Source organism: Anser cygnoides, chromosome 2 (assembly GCF_040182565.1).
Source record: "Anser cygnoides isolate HZ-2024a breed goose chromosome 2, Taihu_goose_T2T_genome, whole genome shotgun sequence".
Classification (NCBI taxonomy): Eukaryota; Metazoa; Chordata; class Aves; order Anseriformes; family Anatidae; genus Anser; species Anser cygnoides.
The window spans coordinates 156,181,776-156,202,002 of NC_089874.1; the positions used below are offsets into that span (position 1 = coordinate 156,181,776).

General features: G+C 45.1%; 1 protein-coding gene and 1 long non-coding RNA gene across 4 annotated transcripts in view; one reads left to right on the forward strand and one right to left on the reverse strand.

The window, feature by feature from the left end:
* The first annotated feature begins 1,105 nt into the window (after positions 1–1,105).
* On the forward strand, positions 1,106–6,382 carry LOC106043269 (uncharacterized). 2 transcript variants are annotated; one of them, XR_001211596.3, is made up of 3 exons: positions 1,106–1,383; positions 2,268–2,393; positions 5,579–6,382. It is a non-coding gene; the product is annotated as an uncharacterized lncRNA (long non-coding RNA). The 2 variants fall into 2 exon arrangements; XR_010828826.1 differs by lacking the exon at positions 1,106–1,383 and adding an exon at positions 1,400–1,519.
* Positions 6,383–13,949: 7,567 nt separating this feature from the next.
* ZFAT (zinc finger and AT-hook domain containing) overlaps positions 13,950–20,227 on the reverse strand; it is a 102,714-nt gene continuing 96,436 nt past the window's right edge. For both annotated transcript variants that reach the window (XR_010828827.1, XR_010828828.1), the window contains exon 19: positions 13,950–14,353. The gene's annotated coding sequence lies outside the window, so the exon portion shown is untranslated. The remainder of the gene's footprint in view (positions 14,354–20,227) is intronic.

Here is a 20,227-nt window from a genome sequence, read left to right on the forward strand (position 1 = left end):
TATGAGACTAACCTTGGGGTCCCTAAAAAAGCCATCTGAAAAGACTCAGATCTGTTGCTGGTGAGCTGAGAGAATTTGTAAAGGGTGAACTGACTACCAACAGACTGTGAAGGTCAAAAGCACTGCCAGTCCTGAAAAGGTGGAATAGAAAGGCAGAAAAATCGGGAAAATGCAGACCTTTCAGCTTGGCTTATATCCATAGTGAAGTTCTGGATAAAGTCATCAGACCAGCTATGTGTAAGTATCTGGAAGATAACACAAAGTTGAATAACAAATGCCATTGTGCCAAGAATCTAATCATGACCAATAACTAATTTCCTTCCACAACCAGATAAAAGTTCACATGACTGCAAAGAAGTTTTGGATTTCATACAGTTTACTTGGCACAGTTTTTGATACTAATTCCCATGACTATTTTATAAATAGGGAAAAGAAGGAACGCAGTCTGGATAAAATCATATTTAGAAGGTGCAAAACTAGTAAGACACCATACAGTGTTTCAGACCAGTATTGTTCACACTATTGATGACCAGGGCTGTTGTTAGTTGGTCTTTGTCATTTTGAGAAAATGTACTGGATGAGGTGCCATCCTTCTGCTTGGTGTTTGCTTTAAAAATTGCAAACAGTGCAAAGGCCCTTCTGGGCCTCTTTGAGAACAAGGTCAAAATCCCAGACGATCGTGATGCTGTCTGAAACAGGGTGAAATTCAATATGAAAGCATGCAATGCAGGAAGAATCCATTGAACAAACACAAGGTATGGACTAACTCCCCAGGCAGCAGCTACTCAGAAAACGAGGTGGGGGATACAGTGAGTCAAAAGCTGGAGATGAGTTAAGAATGTCCTGGTATGTGAGAAAGCAAACATAATCCTGGGAAGGCTGAGAAGCAGCATGCAGTTTAGGGAAGATGTGAAGCTGCAGACCATACCGTACACATTGATTAGTGTTTCCAGCCATGTAAAGGTTTTGCTGACGCAGTAGTGAGAGCACATCACACAGAAGACGTGATCATAGATGAACTGTTTGCCTAAGACAGTGCTAAGGAGATCAGGAGGTTGTCACAAGGTGAAAAGCCCCATAAAAATGGAGAAAGGGGGACAAATATGTTAAATATCAGGTACATGGCATCCTTTGCTAGGACTGGAATCTGCACTTTTCTAGATTACACTGAACAACATAGGATCGTTTTGACCAGTGTACAGTATTAGGATATATGACATAAAGTTCCTCTGCACACACATGTGAAGGAACCCAGAGGCACAAGGGCACTAGGGGAGCCCCAGGAACCCAGTCAGAGACACCAGTCACTGACCCTGCTCCTGCCAGGCTGTCCCAGGAGAGCTCTGGCCCCATGAACCAGGGCTGTGGCTCAGCTGTATGTGTGTAAGTGTGTGGGGTGTGTGTGTGTGCTTGTAGGGAACACTTGCTGTGCCTCACCACTGCTGGAATGTGGAGCTGCAGTAATCTCTGTTGGGCTTCAAGATTCAGCAACTCCTAACATACACAAAGGATATAGAAAGTGTGTGAACTTTGTACTAGCTTCAGGATGTGGTTTTGTGTTGTTTTGTATTCGTAGCCCTTTGTACTATGTGCCCATGCCCAGGTGCTGGCTGGGGGCTGCAGGGCCTCTGTGGTGGCTCCAATGGCCCCATGGCAGGGCCCAGCTGAGCCCAGCACCAAGCTGGCAGCACCTCGGGGAAAACAGATTTCCGAAAGGGCAGAGCGGGCACAGGCCGAGGAGGAGGCCCAGGGCGAGGGAGAAGCAGCAGAGGGCCCAGGCCCCAGGGGGAGGAGGGCAGGAGGGGCTCCAGGCCCACAGGCAGCAGGGATTCCCCGGCAGCCCTGCAGAGCCCCCGCTGGAGCAGATCTCCACCCTGCAGCCCGGGGAGGGCCCACGCCGCAGCAGGGGGACATTTCCTGAGGGAGCTGCGGCCGTGGGGAGCCCCCGCGGGAGCAGGGTGTTCCTGAAGGGCTGCAGCCCGGGGCAGGGCCCCCGCTGGAGCAGGGCCATGGATGAGGAGGAAGGGGCGGCCGAGAGGGGCTGGGGGAGCTGAGCGCAGCCCCCATCCCATCCCCCCATCCCATCCCATCCCATCCCATCCCATCCCATCCCATCCCATCCCATCCCATCCCATCCCATCCCATCCCATCCCATCCCATCCCATCCCATCCCCTGTGCTGCTAGGGGAGAGGGGGGATGTTGGGCCTGAGAAAGGGAAAAGGTTTTGGAAGGAGATGTATTAAGAATGCTTCTCTTTTAATTTCAGCATGAACAGTTCAGGCTGGATGGGAGCCTACATGAGCCATGAAGCCTATATTGCCTAGAGATGTCTACAAGCAGGTTAGATCTATTGCCAGGATAGCTTGGCTAAAGCTAATCATGTCTTCCTTCGGTGAGTCAAAATTCACTAAAAAGCTTTTAAGACTCCCAGTCACTGACAGATTGCACTGGATAAAGACACCAGTTCCCTGCAACAAGCTTTCAGAGAAAATGCTGATAGAAAAATAACCATGCAAAGAGCCAGGACTGACTCCTCCTGATGGGAAACATTCCTAATTATATCTGGTTTCAGACCTACCCTGCTTCACGAGGCAGGCTGCTTCCTTTGCCAAAAGCATTTTGAGAGCTACAGTAAATTAAAGCAGAAGTCTCTGAAGTTTAAACAAAGCAATTTACAAAATCATATTTTATGTACATCAAGCACTTTTCAAAATCAGTGACAACCATCTAAAGCAGACAAGGGATCGTTCTAAAACTCACTAGTGACTGCAGTGGAATTATTAGCTCAAAAGCACATTGATAAGGAAATAACATTTGATGTGGCATAATATATTCTAGCAGTTTAATTTCTGAAGAAGTATATTATTTAAGTTCCAATTTCTAAATGGGAAAGAACAAAGTACATAATAATAGATGCATCCCAATATTGAAGCTAATCTGGCTTTTTGTCTAGGACTGGAAAGGCACATCAAAAGATGTGGTAAATGCTAGGGCAGCAGATCTTAATCACAACAAAGAATGGTCCTTTAAAAAGTATTTTACGCATTTTAGAAGCAGAGTCCTACTTCTTTTTTAATCTTATATATTAGGTGAAAATGTTCAATTCCAGCCTCAAGTGAATTGATAGATGCAGCTCTAGAGACAGAAATATTAGTAAAATAGCATTACTGGGGTAGGCAACAGGTAGGTTATTTTTTACACTCTGAGTTAGTACCTTCCATCTTACAATGCAGTTACAGACTGATCAGGCTCAGAGTTGTGGAGAGGATTCTCTAGCCCTGTATCAGAAAGAAAAGGCTGTAGAGATGGACCATAAAGTGTTATAAAGGGTTGACTGTGAAATAGGCTGGAGTATCCTGATCAATATCAGACACTGGAATGGTCTCTGTAGGAGGGATCAGGACCCAGTCAGCTGCCTTTCGCTTAATGTCACTGCATGAAGTAAGGCCTCCTGCTGTTTGCTCTCCCATGTGGCTCGGTGGCTTTAGTTGTGAGACAAGCGACTTTTACTGAAAATGCCACATCCATGTGATGAGGACGCAGGTTTGAGTCCTCTCAGTCTGGGACAGAAATTGAATAGAGGTTTCCTAGCCCCTGGACATGCTGTGCAAAAGATGGTCAACATTACTTGTACATAGGTATCATCTCTGCAGGAAAACTATGTTTTGCACTGACCAAAACTATGTAATGTGCTGACCACACTGCAGACTAAGGAATCATAACATGTAACACTGTGTCAAGCGCTTGTATTTCTTCTGGTTGCCTCAAGGCTGCTCCCACTCAATGAGAAAAACACCCTGCATTATTTACAAGACATGCCCACCTTGTTTCACCTCCCAGGCAGGAGCCTACTCCCAGAGGTTGTATTTTGTGGATGGTGCCAGAGAGTGATCGCCCTGGCCATACAGATCTTAACGAATCTCTAACAAACTATCCCATCCCTGGAGGTGGGGACAGGCTGGATGGGGCTTTGGCCAACCTGATCTAGTGGGCAGGGAGGTTGGAGTTAAATGATCTTTAAGGTCACTTCCAACGCAAGCCATCCACAATTCCATGATCCTTAAAGTGGCTAATCACCACAGATGAGGAAAAATCTAGTAGGCAGGTAATGAGGATGGGGATGGGTCAGAACCTCAGTGAAAAGAGACATATGCCAAAGCAGCAAAACAGACACATCCTGAATTGCCCTTTGGAAATACCTGCTTCCACGTGAACTTGGGTGGTTTTTACATAAGTCATTTGCCCAAGGTAACATAGAAACTGTGTTGCAGAGCAAGGATGGACACAGTGGAGTGAGGCCCTCTAAAAAAAAATATTTGTTAAACAATGTCCATCTCAATTTTGCTTATGGGTTTTGTTCGTGTTAATATTCTGCTGCAGCCATCCGAAGCCAGGCACAACACACAGGTTACCGAGCTTCAGGAAATAAACCTTTTTAGCAATGCCTGGCAGCAAGTTAGGAAAAATCAAAGTTCATCTTCTGTTCTCACCCTCCCAGCAGAGAGAAATGGTGGAAATACCAAACAAAACACATACATGCTAAAAATTGAGATTTTTAAAATATCAGTACACTTTTAGTAATCCCAGATGTTATTAATAGCATCAGTACAGGCATTTATTTTCCCCACACTAAAACTAGAGTTTTAATCCCCTATTGATTGAAGCTGAAGTGCAGGACACACTGCAATTTACGTGATTGATTCGTGTACCTTGAGGGAATCAAGTCATCTGTAAACCAAATTTTTTCGTCCCTTCGAGGTCCCTGTTAGATAAATGTCTCTGTAAGCAAAATATGTTCTTTAAATTAAGGGCAAGAGGTCAAATATACTGCTAGGAAAAGGAGGCAGAACTTCACTGAAGTCCAAGCAGAATACTTAACCTGACAAACACATCTCCATAACTTATGAGAAGGAATTTGGATTAAGAAAAACAATTTTTTTAAGACTAAGGATTTATATAATTCCATATAGAACACACATTTGGCAGTACCCAGAAAGTGGTATTTACCTATTTATGTATATTAAAAATGCATTTTTTCCAAAAGGAACACATTATTGTGGAAGTCTAGTCTATTGTCCAATTCAAATAGCCAGGATGTGTTCTCATTTTCAGACAGTGCCAAGAATTTTCCATATTAAAACTGCTAGTCTTTACTCAGGTGTAAAATGACAAGCTGGAATATCCCAGTTACTTCATGAAAGGAAGACTGGAAACCTCTTCAGAAACCACAGATAAATCACCTTAGGAAGAAAGTCAGGAGGAGACAGCCCTGGACGTCTCTGGTGCATGTGCTCCTGATTGACGCCTCCTTAAGCATTCTCTTTAAAAGCTTCATGTCAAAGTTTCTCCAGTCTCTTGACAAACAGAATTTTTGCTACATTCAGCCCAGCGGGGGAAAGCGTGATAACTTAGAAGGATGAAACTCAAAAGTATTTCTAGCTCATTTGAAATATCAGCTACCATGACTAGGTAATAGAAAGCAAAGCTTTTTAGATGTTGTCATTGCTGTGGATCTATATGATGCCAACTCAGACGGCAACAATAACATTTGAATTTTCTTCTACATTTGTCTTGCAGGGACAAAGTGCCTTGGAGGAGGGAATGAAACAACAACTCACAGAATTCATACATGTATATATTTATTTATATGCTGAAAGACACTGCTAAGGAGTTGACGATGTACTACACATTAGCTTTCTGATATGCAGCATTCAAAGCCAAGAGCAAAGTAGTTTGCTAAGGCAAGGTGTTAGAGCTGGTTTGTGTGAAAATCTAATTAATATTTTCTGATTTCTTTATTTTGGGGTGACATTCAGTCTGGACACTGCATGGTTAAGTTGGGAGGAAGCCACTGTGGCCAGTATGTTCCTCTTCATGCTGGGCTAAACAAGGAGTGCCTGGAAGTAGTATTTCTTTTATACCAAGTGTTTGGAATGGTTCATATTGAGTTGGCTGCTACGTAAGCATCACAGAAAGCCTGGGAGATGCACGACTGAGCTGAGCCTGCTGACTTCTCCACACAGGTAGGAGCTGATAGCAGCGATGTCCTTGCACTGCTCAGCCCTTGCTCACCTCCATCATCCTTAGCTGGTAAAAGCTGCATATCAGCTCTCAAGCCAACACGTTCAGGTCTCTGGGGTAAGTGTGAGTGGGTGACCACCACCAGCCCCAGGAGTGGCAGCTTACCTTGTCCTAACAGGCTGGCCTGTTACCGTCCTGCAACCAATATGCCACTTCAAAGTGATGAAGCATGCTGTCATATTATAGAGACACCTCTTTGCAAGCTGCACGTGAAGGTTGGTGTGAGTAAAATATTTGTTATTATGGGCTTTTTTTCCCCCTTTATTCTGTATTATTGACGGCAGAGGTAAAGAGATTCACGTCTCCCCTGTGCACAATATCTTCCCAAAAGGGTAATTTGTAAGAAAATTATTATTGGAAGACACCTCTGTAAAACAAGATAAATGAATCACTTCTTCCCCTTCCCCACAGAGAATGGCTTTTACTCATTAGACTATTACAAAGCTCTCTCATCAAATTTAGCTCAGGCAAAAAAATGGAGAGCATGAACTCTCCTTACACTGGGCCAGCAGGGAGGTGGGTGATGCAGTGTTTAGAAAACTATTTCTGTTTCCAAAACTGCAGTGAGCCGTTGGAATGACCTGGATATTTAGTTCAATACCTTCCTTGTCGTCTTCCTAAGTAAGTTTTTGTTTTCATGCATTCCTGTGCGTCCACATCTCAGCTGGATCTAATAGTACCACCAATTTGAGAGGAAAATTGCTTTTGGTTTCTTACGATATTTCATGCATAAAGCAGCCCTCACAGTCAGAAGATGCAACTGCTCAGCCTGTGCAGAGCGGGGATAGTTACTGAAGCCTCAGCAAACAGATGGGCTGAGGTCTTCTCTGGTTTTCTAGTCTCCAAACAGGCCCAGTCCATGATCCCTCATGTCATGGCCAGGGACTCCAGACTACACAGGCACAGGAGACGACCAAGGAAAAGCACAACTATATTTCCAGACTTGCTCTCCAGAATGAGGACTCATATGATTTTAAAATTATTTGGAAAAACAAACAAACTAACAAAACAAAGGGTTTCTGCAAATCTAGTGCAGTGAAAACTAAAGTGTCAGATTTTTTCCACAGTCAGCTGCAGCGCATGTACATTTCTGCTTGTTTGCCAGTCAGATATATGCTAGGAAAGGTTTATTATCTACTACCCAGAATAGTTTATTGTATCTGTTTAAACGGCTATGAAAGAGCGTTTGGAGGAGCAAGAAGCTCTATTTATGGGCTGCATTGCAGTAGCTGAAGACATATTTCTATTCACTTGTGGGAGGTGAGGATTTTATTTTTCCTTTTAAGACGTGTTTGTACATAATGCTGTCGGAAGGTGCCAGACACCACCACAAACACCAATCCTCCGTTCGTCTGTCCTTAAAACAACCTGTGCAATGCCCCGTGCCTAAGGCGCTGCTCCTCCTGCACTCCTAGACCTGGGGACTGGCAGCGGGAGGGCTGCAGGGCATCATATCCTCCGACGCAGAGCCCGAGCTGCTACTCCATCCAGCATGTATCTCGCTCTGTGCATCACACTGTGAGATGCAGCCGCTGCCAGCTGCTCTTTTGTTAACGCAGATATTTAGCTCACATTTAACCTCGCCCAGATTTATCACAGCCTTTCTTGAAACCGGGGGGAAGTTTTATCCTCGCTGTTTCTAAGGGAAATTAATCAAAGCCCAGTAAAGGAAAAATAAAAAAAAAAAAAAGCCTCAGAATGACTACTTAGTTATGAACTTAATAGCGAAGCACCACACCCAGCACTTCACTACGATCTCAGGTAGTGCCACCACTGCCCTTCTTCCCACCTGTTTTCCCATTTTGTTACACCTGGGATGGGCTCAGCTGTGCCTGTCTGTGGATGTACAGGGCAGGAGGTAGAAGGGATGGAGCCAACAAGTTATTTTGTAAGCTGAGGACCAGATAGGGCCAGGAGCAAACAAGTGCTTGTCAGGAAAGCAGCATGAACCAGGACACACGCACACAGAGCCCCAAACCTTTTGCACCTCAGAAGGGTCCCAGCAGCTTCTCCTGTCCTACAAAGCCACATTTATGGGAACAGTGATTCAGAACTTCCATTTCCCGGTGCTTTGCCGGTAGCCCGGTTACAAATCATCTCCAGCTCTAGAAGTGCATCTCACACACAAAGGAGGTGGAAACGGGGACTAATTTTAACCCATCAGGAATGTGTTCAGGCTGTCAAACCCAAGTTGTGCGTCTTTGTGAGGGGGAAATAAAAGGAAGGGACCTAAGAGCACTTGAGAAAAAAATTAAAGGCTAGCAGAAGCACATCGCTAATTCACGGAAACCGTGCAGACAGGCTTCAGAAGAGAACTGGTACAAAGTAATAGGTTATAAACCCTTGATTCCCTTAAAAACATTAATGCCAAATCATCTCAAGTTTGTTATTTACTGCCTCTCTGTAGAGCGGCCTTTCAGTTTGAACACTGAAAGAGAAATTTCTCTGGACAACAGGCCAGCAGCAATTAAACTTGCAAATCCAATTCATTACTTTAACCCCACAGCCTCCTATATTTCGGGAAGAGAAAAATATATGTTCCACCTAAAATTAAACAACAGAGTAGACCCAATCTTGCCACTTTTCATGAGATGAACTATTGGGGGAAGGGAAGGGAAGGGAAGGGAAGGGAAGGGAAGGGAAGGGAAGGGAAGGGAAGGGAAGGGAAGGGAAGGGAAGGGAAGGGAAGGGAAGGGAAGGGAAGGGAAGGGAAGGGAAGGGAAGGGAAGGGAAGGGAAGGGAAGGGAAGGGAAGGGAAGGGAAGGGAAGGGAAGGGAAGGGAAGGGAAGGGAAGGGAAGGGAAGGGAAGGGAAGGGAAGGGAAGGGAAGGGAAGGGAAGGGAAGGGAAGGGAAGGGAAGGGAAGGGAAGGGAAGAGGTAACCTACATGACTGTGAGGAAATGGGGAAATAGAAGCTTCACCTTTAGCATTCAGGGATTTATTTAGAGGGCTCTGTAAAGGGAAAAAGACTCGTCTGAAATGTTTACTGGGAAAGGAAACATGCAGACTCTGTTCAGAGTCCATGCCGTGTCACTCCAACCCTGCTCGCTTATTAAATGGAAATAGAGGCAACCAACCCCTAATGCTCCATCTTCTGATTAAAAAGAGGAAAGAAGAGGGGAGGGAATTGTTATCACTGTATTTGCAGCATGGCGTGCCGATGATTTTTCTTTTTTTTAACTTACAAGTGCTCCATTAATAATTCATGCTGCTCCTCAACGGCGGGGCAGCCGCTGCTTCTTTGTCGCTTCTCACAATGGCTGAGTGACAATGGTGGCTCTGGCTCCAGGCTGCTATCTCTGGCTATCTGCCGGAGAGACACAGCGCTGTCCTTCCTTTGTCATTCACTCTCTGACACGGCTGTGACAAATGCCGCCCGTGCCCTGCCATTCCCTTCACCCTCCGATAACAGAAATCTGCCGCTTCTCAGCGCGCGCCCTGCGCTCCCGTCCCCCGAAGAAGAAGCTCCGTGCTAATGATGCCTGGCGATGTGCAGGGCTGCTTCTGCTGGGTGCTTTTCCGTACATATTTGGTGCTTTTTCGTACGTATTTGGATTAACCGTGCTTCAAAGAGCACGGCTTTTAACCGCTGCTCTGGGACCAGCACCCAGCTAAAGCTCGTGTGATAATGTTGTCTCCATGGGGCTGGGGGAAAAAAAAAACACTTTTTTAGCCTTTTTTAGCTGAAGAAACAAGAGGCAAAGTCAGATTTTAGGGCAGATAGTAAAAGACCACGGATGGACAGAAGCGCATCTGTTGGTGCTAAGGAGTTTTGGGGCCTGAGCTAGCAGAGTGCAGGGCAACCCCCAGCACTGCGACACCTGCACGGGATAGTGCCTGCGGGACGTGCCGCGTGCCTTGCTTCTGTGCTGAAGCATCACGCGCTGCTTTGCAGAGGTTCGTAAAGGAAAACACCCCTGCTTCCCACCTCAGGTGCTTTGGGAGCAGTGGGTTTGTTCCCGACGGGCAGCACGAAGGGGCCTGGGGCTCGCCCAGGCTCTGACAGCAGCCTGCAGCCCCCTTCCTCCTCCTCCTCCTCTGCAAGAGGTGGGCACACGTTAATGACAAAATGACCCCACTCGCTTAACGTGCGATATCCATTACAGCACATCCAAGCACCTGCTCAGGTTGCTGATTCCAGGAAGGGGCTGGGAGCCTTGATGAGTTTCCTGTCGCCCAGCCCTTTGATCATCCCGGATAAACGCGTGTAGGTAAGTGCAAAACCAGGATTAAGCCATCAAAGCTGGAGACGCCAATAGCAGCCTATTGAATCCCCCGTGCCCTAGGAGCAGGCTGCAGTGCCTTAATTCAGCCATCGTACCCTCGGAAAACATTCGCTACATGTTGTTATTACAAACACAGGGGACAAAGGCGTTACAAAGGCATTCTTTTTTTTCCCATGGAGACCCTGAACGCTGTTTCCTTTATCCGTAGCTACAGCAGCGCTGTTACTGACGGCAGTCGCTAAAGGAGAGCAGCTGGCACTTGTTAGAACAGAGCACTCTCCAAAGTCCACTGAAGCTGATGGAAAAAAAGATCTCCTTTCTTTCAGTGGATTTTGGATCATGCTCAAAGAGACCTGGTGGTTTAGAAAACAGTCTTTTTTTTTTGGTGAGGTTTTGGGTGGTGTTTTTTTTTTCATTTCTTTGTTACTTCTCCGTCTCATGTTTGCGACTAGCAAACATTTTTTTCCAAGCCATACATCCAGCGACAGGAGGTTGAGTCAGCGTTACACCCACCATTTGTATAAAATAAGAGATGTTAATTAAAAAGCTGCACAGCAGGGCTGGAACTATTAGAAACTAGAAAGGGAGAAAGAAAGAGGCAGAGCAGCAAACAGGAGCAGACTTTTGATGTCCTTTGCACATGATGTTTTTTTTCCCATTAAAGCACTTTCATGGCTGTTCCACACACTTCTCAAAGCTCAATTCGTCTTGCGCACAGGCTTTGCTGAAAGGTAATAAGCAACTCCTAACAAGAGAATCAATTAACATGTAATCTTTGACATTTTGAATCATCAGCAGCTGCCAAATGTGTTTCTCCCTTATACAGAATAAAGCCTATTGCTTGAGTGTTGAGAATTTGATTTTATGTTACATTTTTCCCTATTCAACCAGACTGCTTGGCTTTCCAGTCCCATAGCGGAAAAGTGCTCTGAGTTGGTCCAACCCTTTTGATACTGAAATCATCAACAAAACTCTCATTGATCTCTGGGAGTGCCAAACTGATCCAACAGTGGCTGTGCTGGAAGACCAAAACCCTCATAAATTCCTTTTCTTGTTCATTTGGGGCCAAATTTTCACTTTCAAACCTGTAAGTCTCTGACTGGTGAACCAAGGCAGTGTGACATCCTCCGCGAAGGGCTCCCTCTCTTGCTAAAGGACAGTTCAGCTGCCCCTGAGGAAGTGCACTCACAGTTTTAGCAATTTGGGCAGAACATGTTACAGGTAATGTACTTCAGTGCACAATGCAATACCTCAGAATTCAACCTGCAGACAGGTCGGACAGGGGCTGTAATTTCTCACGTGAATAGCAAGCCTCTGCTGTGAAGGAAGGACCCCAACTTTGGTTCCAAGAGCATCAGCTACAGAAATATTTAGAAATGGCAAATAAATTATCATCATTCCTCTGAAATGTATAACCAAATTAATAGGCACTTAAAGACCAAAGCTTTTATCAGGCATAGCCAACATGGTCTCATCAAGATAAAGTCCTGCCTTGGAGATCTGCTATGATAAGGTCATCTACTTGGTGGATGAAGGGAAGGTGGTGGGTGTAATTATTTCTGGATTTCATTAAGGCCTTTGATACCATCACACACAGCATCCTTCTGGACAAATTGACCAACTGTGAGATAAAGAGGTTCACGCTATGGTTGGTGATGAACTGGCTCAATGGTAGAGCTCAAAGGGTTGTAGGAAGTGGAACTACATCTGGCTGGGGGCTGGTCACCAGCGGTATTGCCCAGGGTTCAATTCAATGTGAGCCAGCAGTGTGCCCTGCAGCCAAGTGGGAAAACTGCATTTTGGGATGTGTTACACACAGCACGGCCAGCCCTGTCAGAAGAGGTGACTCTCCCACTGTACTTAGTGTTGGTGCAGCCTCACCTCGAATACTGTGTGCAGTTCTGGGCTCCGCAACATAAAAAGGATGTTAGGCTCCTTGAGAGCATCCAGAGGAGAGCAACAAAGCTGGTAAGAGCACTGGAAGGCATGTGCTGTGAGGAGAGGCTGAGGACTCTTGGGTTGTCCAGTCTGAGAAAAGGAGGCTGGGAGGTGGCCTTGCTGCTCCCTACAGCTCCTGAGGAGGGAAGGGCAGAGGGAGGTGCCAGTCTCTGCTCTCTGGTAATAGACAGGATGCATGGAACAGCCAAATCTGAGCCAGGAAACGTTCAGGCTGGTTATCAGGAAAAAATTCTTTACCGTGAGGGTGGTCAAGCACTGGCACAGGCTTCCTAGAGAGGCGGTTGATGCCCCATGCCTGCCAGTGTTCAAGAGGCACCTGGGTAATGCCCTCATTAACATGTTTTAACTTTTGTTTTGCCCTGACGTGGTCAGGCAGTTGGGCTAGATGATCTTTGTAGGTCCCTTCCAACTGAACTATTTTATTCTATTTTATATCTGTCAACTAATAATGTGCATATATCTAAATATAGTAGCTGCAGTAAGCTCCATCTAGCTCACCTTTCTGCCATACCGTTGGATCCCCACCAGTCTCAATGAGGCTGAGCTTCTGTGCCAGTTCAAACAGTTGTAATTATCTGTGCTTGAAAGATTAACAAGGAAACAGGAGTAGATAAAAGGCTTAAACATGCATGTAAAAGTAACAGATTAAGTCAGGTAAGAAAAATTGCAGGTGGACTAATCTCTAAATCACCTGCGAAGGCTGAAAAGTTGTGCATTTGCCCTCTCAAAGAGATGCATATATTTTACTTCTTGATAAGCTAGGTAGAGCTACAGAAATAAACTCTGTCCCCTGTAGCCAGATGAAAGGCTACAAGAAGGTTATAATTCTAACATCAATTATTCTGGTCCACTCGCTAGGAACAGTCACAGCTCTGAAGGTTTTTCAGTTTGTCTGAAAGCCATATATATATATATATTATATTATATATTATATATATATATATGTATATATATATAATGTCTTTGCTGTCTTCTCTTACCTCTTCTGAACACCAGGCAAGATAACAGCAACACTCTCATCAGCGTGTGATTACCATCACTGTACTAATGATGGTTAAGGAAGAAAGACTCACGTGAACTCTGAACTGGAAATGACTTTTGCCAAAGAGGTAAGGAAGCATCTGGAACCCAAATCCACGAGGAAGTGATTTCGTGCCACGTTCTGTGGACTACATAATCTAAGTAGAACAGAATTCAAGCCTTTTACTTTTAACAGAGATCTTTGCCACGCTACGGGGGGCAGCATCACCAGCTCAGAGTCGTTCTTCCCACTGGAATACACTGATCCCAGTCAGATGAAACGGTTCACACCTCAGGTTCACTAGACAGTTAAATCAGGCTGATGAAGCAGACAAATTCAGCCGAAGCACAGATTAAGCAGCACAGAAGGTGCCATTGCTAAGGCAGGAGAGTAATACACAGGGCAGATGCAGAGAAGCTGCTGTACTCCCCAAGAGTGGCATGCTGGCCAAAGCAAGGAAACACTACCGGGAATTAATGGTAATATGGCCTGCATGTTCACCAAGGAAGCCATGTTATGGAACGCATGGCCCAAAAACCCCAAAGGTTGATAAAAGTAAAAATGAGAGTGAGAACCACTATTCAAAGGGTACTTCGGCAGGTAAGAGTTTGGGATCTCTTATGAAAAGATCAATGCAAAAAGATTCCCAACGAGGAAAGAAATTTATTGCAGTCAGTTTTGCTGGTGTAGAAGTGAAGAAGTCGCCAAGGGTCTGGAGCAGGAGCTGAACAGATTGAAGTTTCTATTGTAGTTTCAGTGTTAGGCAGAAATGCAAAACAATTACTTTTGCAAGCTTGCAAAGGATTAATTGGGATGAATCTAGTTGCAGTCCACTGCATCAGCTGTGTAATAATAATTAATATGAAGATTATAAAAAAAAAAATGCAGTAGCAGTTTACTTTGTATTATGGCTATTATTAAAAAATTTCAGTGACATCCCAGGTCTTAGCACATATACTTAGCATGGAAGAGCTGTCAAAGCTCTTAATGTACAGATGAATTAATCTTCCAGACATCAGTTTCTGGAGAAACTGGCTGCTCATGGCTTGGGCAGATGTACACTTCCCTGGGGAGAAAAAAAAAAAAAAAGTCTGGTTAACCGGGCCCAAAGACTCGTGATAAATCATGTTAAATCCAGCTGGAGGCCGGGGCCTATCTTGTTTAATATCTTTATTGATGACCTGGATGAGGGGATTGAGTGCACCGTCAGTAAGTTTGCAGATGACACCAAGCTGGGAGGTAGTGTCGATCTGCCTGAGGGTAGGGTGGCCCTTCAGAGGGATCTGGATAGGCTGGGCTGCTGGGCTGAGGTGAATGGGATGAGGTTCAACAAGGCCAAGTGCCGGGTCCTGCACTTTGGCCACAACAACCCCATGCAGCACTATATATAGGCTTGGGGCAGAGTGGCCTGAAAGCTGTGAAGAGGAAAGGAACCTGGGAGTGTTGATCAATGCTTGGCTGAACATGAGCCAGCAGTGTGCCCAGGTGGCCAAGAAGGCCAACAGCATCCTGGCCTGTATCAGGAATAGTGCAGCCAGCAGGAGCAGGGAGGTGATCGTCCCCCTGTACTCTGCTCTGGTGAGGCCGCACCTCGAGTGCTGTGCTCAGCTTTGGGCCCCTCAGTACCAGAAGGACATCGAGGCCCTGGAGTGTGTCCAGAGAAGGGCTACGAAGCTGGTGAAGGGCCTGGAGCACAAGTCCTGTGAGGAGCGGCTGAGGGAACTGGGGTTGTTTGGTCTGGAGGAGGCTCAGGGGAGACCTCATTGCTCTCTGCAGCTCCCTGAAAGGAAGGTGTGGGGAGCTGGGGGTCGGCCTCTTCTCACAGGTAACCAGTGATAGGACTGGAGGGAATGGCCTCAAGTTGCACCAAGGGGATGTTTAGGTCAGATATTAGGAAAAAATTCTTCACTGAAAAGGTTGTGGAGTACTGGAACAGGCTGCACAGGGAAGTAGCTGAGTCACCACCCCTGGAGGTGTTCAAAAGACATGGATGTGGTGCTTAGGGAGATAGTTTAGTGGTAAACTTGGCAGTGCTAGGTTATATGTTGATGATCTCGATGATCATAGAGGTATTAGAGGTACTTTCCAATCTAAATTATCAATTCTGCGACTCTATGATCATTTTAATGTTAAAAAACTTAATTTGGGGCTTAGAATTGAAGTTCTAGCTTTGCATGACAAACCTAAAAAGTGTTTAGGAAAACAACATTCAAATGATTTACAAATGCATTTAACAAAGTTGGGATAGATGTACTTGGCTTGACTTGCATTTGTGCTTTACAGCTCCATAAAGGCCACAGAGAGCATGCTTAAATGATCAAGATGATTACTCCTAAATATTCATATGGCAGAAGCACTCACAAGCTCCAGTCACACACCAAGTCCGTCTGATTTATTCAATTTGATAAAGTTGGATTCTAACACTAAGAGGCCATAAAGCCTCTCCTTTTGCCTCAGAGGATCAACAGTACTTAAGTAGATCTGCCTAGCTTGCTTTTGAAGCTCTGCATTGACGAAACCCTTTCCCAAAAAATTTACTTCTGTGAAGTTTTTCTTATGTCTGTTCTGCATCTTTCTTCCTGATATTTAAGCTCATTTCTTCTTGTCCCTCTCATTGCATATTGCAAACTGCACTGATACCTTCTTCTTTATAGGAACTTCACTGCTTTGTGGGAAGCTCTTACAGGAAAAATGTACCCAGTTGTTCTCTTCTTTGTCCTAAACAACCCCTTGCCTTCCAGTGGTGTTTCCTGAAAGGCAATGTTTACTGCACCTCCAAACATCTGTTCTCCCCTGGATTCTTCCAGGCAGTCCACAGCAGTGCCCAAGTGCAGTTCCTAGGACCGGACACACAACGCCGAGCACTCAGAAGGATCACATTGCGGCTTTTACAAGGTACCAGCTAGTGGGGCTGAGGTGGAAGCCAAGTGAGACCCCAGCTCAGGCGGTGCCTTTATCAATCACCCCGCAGTCCAACAGGATCTCAACGGTGTAGGAAAAGTTGGGTGCTCATAACAGGGTCCATCAGCTGTCCCAGACAAGGCAGGTGATGAATCTAGGGAGTCCTGTGTTCATTTAGAGAACACAGCGAGGAACAACAGGATATAGGGCAGGAGGTACAGTGGCAGACAAGGCTGGGGCTAGGAGCTCGGGGTAGGACTGGGTTCCCAGATCCATGGGTGGAGAGTGTGGGTGAGGGTCCCAGGAAAAGCTTGTCAGGGACGTTAGGCTTAGTGATATGGTTTAGTGGAGGACTTGTTAGTGTTAGGTCAGAGGTTGGACTAGGTGATCTGGGAGGTCTCTTCCAACCTAGATGATTCTGTGGTTCTGTGATTAAGGCCTAGCAGTGCCCTCAGGACCCTGAAAGCCATCCATCTTGGGATAACTTCTGCCTTTTTTCAGACCAATTTTCTAGCAGTGCTTTCTGATTCAGTACCATATGCAGGTCCTCTGCTGTACGGCTTCTACAAAGCACATTTGCCCCTAACCAGTAGTCGCACAGATGACTCCTTCTTCCTTGCACTTGATTGTTTTGAGTTGTATCCTATTAATTTTGGAGACATCAGAAATATTTTAGAAGCCGGGGTCAACATTCAAAATGTCATCCAGACATGCTTCCAAAATACACATGGCATTTTCAGTGTTGATCCCAGCTTCCAAAATACTTGTTATGTAGATTTGATAAGCATCCTGTTATAGCAGTCACGATGTAGGCAAGTACTCTGATAACCATGTTAAGAAAGAAGGAACTAAGACTCGTTGAGGCCACCATCCTGAAGCAATATCTTTGGATTCTGTCACTGGTGGAAGCCCAGGTTGTGTTACATACTGCTTGACTTTCAAAATACTTCCTGATATTCAAAAACCTCAGAGGGCATGCCAAATACTCCTCACCTCTGAAGACCAGCCCTGGACATCTCACTCTGTTTAATCTTCAAAATCATTGTCCTCTGAATTTCATTTTCAAGATTACTGAAAATTCATCTATCTATCTATCTATCTATAGGAATTGCAAAATTGCAACCTTATTTAAGCTGTAGTTGCCTGTCACCAGCTAGAGCATGATATTGGGTTGACCTGTGCTATTTTTATCCTCCAAATGACAAAGAAGGATGGCAAGAGTAACCCAGAAGGACTGTAACACTATTTCCAGTCAGCAGATAAGCTTTGCAAGTTTCGTGTAACTGAATGTAAGAGACAGTTACATCTGGGGAGAAATGCTGTTTTACCAGCTGTGGATTTCTGCTAGATGATGTACGTGTTACTGGTGAAAGTTTTCACCTGCCTCTTTCACTGGACTGACTTCCTAGAAGCTCAGACCCTGCCCACGACACCGTGAAAACAGCAATCACGAGGGCAGCCAGCTCAAAACTCACTGCAGCTCTCTGGGATCCTCGTGGGCTGCTACCTGCGCTGAGAGCTGCTGCGATGCTCTGCCTTATGCAAATAAGACTCGACCTTCGGATGCTGAGAAACTGGCAGCGCAGCTCGTCAGCAAGTCCTGAGAAACTGTTCTGCGTCTATTTTTACAGCAGCTTCATCTCATGTGCCAGATAGTGCCAGAGTCCTCCGGTCACCCAGTGTGCCAGGAGTGCAGGAATTACTGCCCAGCTCCCACCTGAAGGCACGGAGCTGTTGAACACTCAATTAGCGGCGATGAGCTCCCAGGTTCATTGGCACTGCAGAATTAGTCCTGTTGTTCAGGTGCTGATGCCTTAAAATCTCTAGCTATGCATAGCTAATTTTGTTTTTAACCACTCTAGCTGTTCCTCTCCACCTCTAAAGCCTCCCGAGGAGCAGCATAACCCCATTGGTTCCCATTTTCATGATACATGCTCCTAACACGTGCAATTACCGCATACATAATTGCCAGTGCACATAGGCTCAATTATTAGTTTCTAAATCAGGTATTTAACTAGTCCTTCTAAATCACCGGGAGGGTGATTTAAGCACAATTTCATATACCCTTGTGGTGTCAGCCTTAGTGAAATGGTTTGAGCATGCAGTAAATCACCCAGTATCTAAGTCTTAGCGCCTTCTGTTTTATAAGCAGGATCTATCGTCTCAGAACAAGTGAAGTCCTTTAATACAGAGAATCCTTTTACAGTTCTGAGTATCTGGATAAAGCACGCTGTCTTGAACAAAGGTTGAAAAGCGGACCAACATATTCAGCATAACAAAAGAGCATCAAGAGCTCTGGGCGCATAGTGAAAGCGGTGAGCGCGTTCTGCCGAATATATAGCACAAGGGAATAAGCACAAACGTCCAGTTCAGATGGATCTTGGCTCAAGTGGGAAATACGCAATTAAATGACAATCTGGCTTTACGCTGAGCTGTGATATAGGACATTCTGACATCTAGCGTAGAAACCTTATTGATGCCTCGCAGCACTCAATGCCCTCAGGTCTTTGAGGAACAACTTAAGCATAAAGTACCAGCACTCACAGCTAATGAACTGGGCCGTGAAAAGACAGAATAAAGTAAAAAGCAAAATCTTGTAGCTTAAGACAAAACACTTTGATTGCTTTGAAGAATGGGCATGGGGACAGGAGTTTGGTGGCTTGCCCATAAGACAGTGTAAATACAGAATTTTGCTGCTAAACACGTAACTCTTTTTAAAAGAAAGACATGCTTCTCCTTCTTGTGACGCTACAAGAAGTCTGGACTTTTTGAAAGTATTGTGTCTTTTACATGTGGCTTTGCAGGCTGTGTTCATGCTTGCCTTGGTGTTACGCTCCTCTCTTGGTATCTGCTAAGGCTTGCCACTAGCAGATAGACTGTAGCCTCCAGTGGCAAGCCAAAAAAAATAAAAATAAAATAAAATAAAATTAGCAAATAGTGCATCTTGCTTAGTATGCAGTATCAGGAATAGATTTCACCCTGCCTCCTCTTTTTAACATATGGCTAAATAAACACTAAGTTTTCTCAGAAGTAACATCTTGCATCTTTGTATCTTTGTAGTTTTGAGCACTGCAGGGAAAGCTGGAAGTTCTGTTGCAGGTTCAGGAAAAAGCAATATAAAATACAGTACTAGACTAAACACCAAAACCATAACACAATCACTGTGGCAGTCCCTCTGTTATTTACTTTCTGCTAAAAGTCCATATGCATTTAAATTTTTTGTCAGCTAGCAATTTTTTTATTTTTTATTTTTTCCCATTCTGATCCAGGCAAATTAAAGCACTGAGACTGGTTGAAGTACATTATCTAGAGCTTTGTCCATGTTCTTTGTTTGCGTTTTTGTCTGTTTTTGCTTTTGTTTTCCGTTTTATTTTTATTTTTTTAAATCACGCCTTAAGAAAGAGAGCTATAGCGGATCACATTCCTAATGTAGATGCTGTTAAGTCAGCATTAAGTCCTTTTGCCAGGAAAAAAAAATATATTATTCAGGCACATGGGAAATGAACTTTTTCAGCATAAAAATGAATTTAAGTAATACAGAACTTTAAAACATTTTACCATGGCACTCCCACCCTTAGTTATATAGTGTAAAGAGTTTATCCTGTCCCCATTGCACTTTTTCCCACAGCTAACCATAGTGGTTGGTAGAAGCGAAATCCCCAAATGCTCACAGTCACCGGCCTCCTCAAGGGTGCCCAACAGCTCTGTGAGCAGAGGGATGAGGCAAAACCCTCAGGTATGACCCAAGGAGAGGGTACGGGGTTAGATTAATGCTCCTGTTTCCTCGGAGTGGATGAGAGAGCTCGTACGCAACCTCTGGTGTTGGAGTAGCCTCCAGCAAACGGAAGAGAGCAGCACCTGAGGCCCACGCTGTCTCGATGAACACCGCTAGGTTCAAAGGTGAACCTTGTGTAGTGCCTCAGGAAGTCAGCGCGGATGTTTCAGGTGTTACTGTCCCCAGCCTCTCCTGACCCCACACAACAGTACAGCTGTGCCGGCAGGACGTGCATACGCTGCAAGGTGTAGGAGCAAGCTCTTG